The sequence below is a fragment of the Felis catus genome, chromosome C1, assembly GCF_018350175.1.
Source record: "Felis catus isolate Fca126 chromosome C1, F.catus_Fca126_mat1.0, whole genome shotgun sequence".
In the NCBI taxonomy this organism is placed as follows: domain Eukaryota; kingdom Metazoa; phylum Chordata; class Mammalia; order Carnivora; family Felidae; genus Felis; species Felis catus.
In genome coordinates this window covers 174,812,192-174,817,649 of record NC_058375.1, presented here as the reverse complement: position 1 = coordinate 174,817,649, position 5,458 = coordinate 174,812,192, and the positions used below count along the sequence as shown (strand labels likewise).

At 37.1% G+C, this 5,458-nt stretch overlaps 1 pseudogene; it reads right to left on the bottom strand.

The window, feature by feature from the left end:
• Positions 1-203: 203 nt before the first annotated feature.
• LOC101099575 lies at positions 204-1,369 on the bottom strand (annotated as a pseudogene).
• Positions 1,370-5,458: the final 4,089 nt, after the last annotated feature.

Here is a 5,458-nt window from a genome sequence, read left to right as displayed (position 1 = left end):
GTTCACTTATTTTTAAGAGAGAGAGAGAGAGAGAAACAGACGGGCAGAGAGAGAGGGAGACCCACGGAATCAGAAGCAGGCTCCAGGCTCTGAGCTGTCAGGACAGAGCCCAATGCGGGTCTCCACCTCAGAGACCATGAGATCATCACCTGAACCGAAGTCAGGCACTTAACTGACTGAGCCACCCAGGTGCTCCGTCTGTTTTTCACTGTTGAGTAAAATGTTAGCTGTGGATTTTTCATATATAGCCTTTATTATGTTGAGGTCTCTCAACATATTATATTAGGTCTCTCTAAACCTACTTTGTTGAGAGTTTTTATCATGAATGGATGTTGTACTTTGTCACATGCCTTTTCTGCATGTATTGAGATGATCATATAGTTTTTACCCTTTCTCTAGTGAATGTGATATACCATGTTGGTTGATTTGCAAATACTGAACCACCTATGCATCCCTGGAATAAATTGCACTTGACCATGGTGAATTATGTTTTTTAATGTATTGTTGGATTTGGTTTGCTAATATTTTGTTGCAGATTTTTTTTTAATTGGTAGCACTAGGATTTATTAAGCTGTGCCTTAGTAAAGAGGCACTCTTAATGTATAAAGCCAGGGCATGCTGCCAATACTTCTTAAGCAATGATACTAGGATATTGACAGCCAAGTGGATGTTGTACATAAGCTCATTATCTATCATCTTCATGTGGCCGATGGCCACTGCCCAACACAACACTTCTTCTTCCTCTTGAATTTGATCATGGACTTCGCTCTGACATGGGCCACCATTTTCTCATTGTAGGGCAGCAAGGAAGGAATTTGCCAGCCTCATTAAGGCCTGGGCCCAGGATCAGGGGTATCTGCTTGAACAGAGATTCTGAAGCCAAAAAGGCATCATACTTCTTGGACAGCTTCTTGACCAATTTCTTACTCTTGTTGAGTTTCTTCAACACCTCAATGTCTACATGGGACATTATCCACATGGACCAAGGCCAAGCCACAGACTTGGCCTCATCACAGTGCTGCAGGCCCCCCAGAATACATATGGATAATTTGGGCAGGGAATTAAGCTTGATGATGCATGCCTGAGAAACATTTGCCCTAGTTCTTCTGGCTAATCTTCAGTGCGATCATCTCCAAAAACTTCCAGCACTTGCACTAGTTCCCATATAGGACTTCCCACACCACCATGTAGACAGTGTCATGGGAGACTTTGCTGGACATAGTGACTGGAGCTAAAATAACTGGAAAAGAGATTTGTTGAGAATTTTTTGCATCTATGCTCATCAGAGATATTCAATGTAGTATCTTTGTAGTGTCTCTATCTGGTTTTGGTATCAGGGTAATGATGGCCTCATAGACTCAATCTGAAAACTTTCCTTCCTCTTCTATATTTTGGAGCAGTTTGAGAAAAAAAAATAGGCATTAACTCTTTTTTTTTTTCATTTTTATTTTAAATAGGCTCCACACCCAATGCGGGGCTTGAACTCACAACCCTGAGATTAAAAGTCACATGCTTTACAGATTGAGCCAGCCAGGTACCCTGATGTTAAGCCTTTTAAAAATTTTTGATAGAATTTAACTGTAAAGCCATTTGGTCCTAGGCTCATTTGTTAAGTTTTTTGTTTGTTTGTTTGTGTTTGTTTGTTTGTTTGTTTGTTTGTTTTATTACTGATTCAATTTCATTGCCAGCAACTTGTCTGTTCAAACTTTCTATTTCTTCTGGATTCAGTTTTGGCAAGTTATATGTTTCTAAGAATTGATCCACTTTTTCTAGGTTGTCCAATTTGTTGGCATATGATTTTTCCTAATGTTCTCTTGCAATCCCTTGTATATTTGCGGTGTCGGTTGTTATTTTGCTTTGACATATCTGTTTTTGAGATTTGCTCCTTCATTTCTGGTTTTGCTTATTTGAGCCCTCTCTCTTTTCTTCTTTCTGTGTCTGGTTAAAAGTTTATCAACTTGGGGGTGCCTGGGTGGCTCAATCAATTAAGTGTATAACTCTTGATTTCAGTTCAGGTCATGATCTCATGGTCAAAGCACTGGTAGTGTGGAGCCTGCTTGGTATTCTTTCTCTCTCTTTCTTTGCTCCTCCCTTGGTTGCAGGCATGCTCTCTCTCTCAAAATAAATAAACTTTTTCAAAAAATTATCAATTTTGTTTATCTTTTCAAGAACCAACTCCTGGTTTCATTGTTCTATTCTATTGTTGTTTTGTTTTGTTTTCATTTAGAGACTGAAAAAAAGTCTCTGATCTTTACTATCCCCTTCCTCCTACTGGCTTTGCACTTTGTTTTTCTTTCTCTAGCCCCTTCAGGTGTAAGGTTAGGTTGCTTACTTGAGATTTTTCTTGTTTCTTGAGGTAGGTCTGTATGGCTAAGACTTCCCTCTTAAAACCACTTTTGCTGCATCCCAAAGATTTTGGAACATTGTTTTCATTTTCACTTTTCTGTGTATTTTTAAATTTCCTCTTTGATTTATTGGTTAGACCCACTCATTCTTTAGTGGCATGTTATTTAGCCTCCCTGTATTTAGGTTCTTTCTAGATTTTTTCTTGTGATTCATTTCTAGTTTTGTACCATTGTGGTTAGAAAAGATGCATAATACTATTTCAGTGATTTTGAATTTACTGAGACTTGTTTTGTGGCCCAACACATGATCCATTATGGAGAATGTTTCATGTATGCTTGAAAATAATGTATAATCTACTGCTTTTGAATGGAATGTTCTGAATATATCTGTTTGGTCCGTCTAGTCTAATGTGTCACTCAATTCCGCTGTTTCCTTGTTGATTTTCCGTAAGGACAATAATTCATTGATGTAAATGGGGTGTTAAAGTCCCCTGCTATTATTGTATTACTGTCAATTCCTTAGTAATTGCTTAACAATTCCTTAATAACTGTTTTTAGGTGCTCCACCAAAAAACTACTAGCCTGATCAGTGAATTCAACAAAGTTGCAGGATATAAAATCAATATAGAGAAATCTGCTACATATCTATACATTAATAATGAAGTAGCAAAAAGAGAAATTAAGAAAATCCCATTTAAAAGTTTCAATAAAAATAATAAAATACCTAGAAATAAACTTACCCAGGGAGGTGAAAGACCTATACTACAAAAACACTGATGAAAAAAATTGAAGATAACATGAACAAATGGGAAGATATTCCATGCTCATGGATTAAAAGAACATTTACATTGGTTGTTAAAATGCCCATTCTTCTCAAAGCAATCTATGGAATTAATGCAATCCCTAACAAAATACCAACAACATTTTTCACAGAACACAATACTAAAACAAAGAATAATGAAATACTGAGCCATAAAGACCCAAAATAGCCAGAGTAATATGGAGAAAGAGGAACAAAGCTGGAGCTACTACAATTCATTTCAAGATACACTACAAAGTTGTAATTATCAGAAAATTATGCTGGGCTGCCTGGGTGGCTCAGTTAGTTAAGCATCCAATCTCGATCTCAGATCTGGTCTTGACCACAGGGTCGTGAGTCCAAGCCTTGCATTGGGAACAACAAAACAACAACAACAATAATATGATACTGGCACAAAAATAAACACATATATCAACAGAACAGAATAGACAGCCCAGAAATAAATCCACAATTATATATATAATATATATATATAATATATTATATATATAATCCTATATATATATATATAACCCTATATATATATATATAACTCTCTCTCTCTCTCTCTCTCTCTCTATATATATATATATATATAACCCTATATGTATACATATATAACCCTATACACATACACATACATATATACACACACATATATATATATGTATATATGTATATCTCCACAATTAATCCGTAACAAAGCAGGCAAGAATATATAATGGGGAAAAAGATATTCTCTCCAACAAATGGTACTGGGGAAACTGGACAGCTATAGGCAAAAGAGTGAAACTGGATTACCCACTTATACCATATACAAAAAATAAACTCAAATGGACTAAAGACCTAAATGTAAGACCCTGAAACCATAAAACTCGTAGAAGAAAATACAGGAAGTAATTTCTTTGACACCAGCCATAGAAACATTTTTCTAAATATGTTTCCTGAGGCAAGGGAAATAAAAGAAAAATTAAACTATTGGGACTATACCAAAATAAAAAGCTTTTGCACAGTGAAGCATCAGTAAAGCAACAAGGCAACCTACTAAATGGAAGAAGATATTTTCCACAGATATATTTGATAAGGGACTAATATCCAAAATATATAAAGAACTTACACAACTCAATACCAAACAATAAATAATCTTATTAAAAATGGGCAGAGAGGATCTGAATACACATTTTTCCAAAGACATACAAATGGCCAACAGATGCATGAAAAGATGCTCAATATCACTAAGCATCAAGGAAATACAAATCAAAACCACAATGAGATATCACCTTACCACCACTAGAATGGCTAGAATCAAAAGGACAAGAAATAACAAGTGTTAGTGAGGATGAGGAGAAAAAGGAGCCCTCATACATTGTTCTTGGGAATGCAAATTGGTGCTGCCACAGAGAGAAACAGTAAGGAGGTCCCTCACAAAATTCAAAATCGAATCATCACATGATCCAATATTTCCAACACTGGATATTTACCCCCCCAAAAAACAAAAACACTAATTTGAAAAGATTTATGCATGCTTATGTTTACTGCAGCATTATTTACAATAGCCAAGATACTAAGGCAATCCACATGTCAATTCATAAATGAATGGATAAAAAAAAATGGGGCACCTGGGTGGCTCAGTCAGTTAAACATCTGACTTTTGGTTTCAGCTCAGGTCATGATCTTGCGGTTCATGAGTTAGCCCCACATCAGGCTCCACGCTTTTAGCGTGGAACCTACTTGAGATTCTCTCTCTCCCTCTCTCTGCCTTTCCCCTGCTCATGCTCTATCTCTCTTTCTCAAATAAATAAATAAATAAACTTAATAAAAAAAGATATGGTACATGGGCGCCTAGGAGGTTCAGTAGGTTAAGCATCTAACTCTTGATCTCAGCTCAGGTCATGATCTCACAGTTCATGAGTTTGAGCTCTGAGTGGGCTCTGTGCTAGCAGCATGGAACCTGCTTGGGATTCTGTCTCTCCCTCTCTCTGCACCTCCCCTGCTTGTGCTCACCTGCTCTATGTAAATAAATAAACTTAAAAGAAAAAAGATGTGGTACACATGCGTGCACGCGCGCACACACACACACACACACACACACACACACACACACACTTTTGGTTTCGGCTCAAGTCATGATCTCACGGTCTGTGAGTTCCAGCGCCGTGTTGGGCTCTGTGCTGACAACTCAGAGCCTAGAGCCTGTTTCGGATTCTGCGTCTCCCTCTCTCTCTGACCCTCCCCCATTCATGCTCTCTCTCTGTCTCAAAAATAAATAAACGTTAAAAAAACAAACAAAAAAAGTAATCAAAAGGAAATTGTA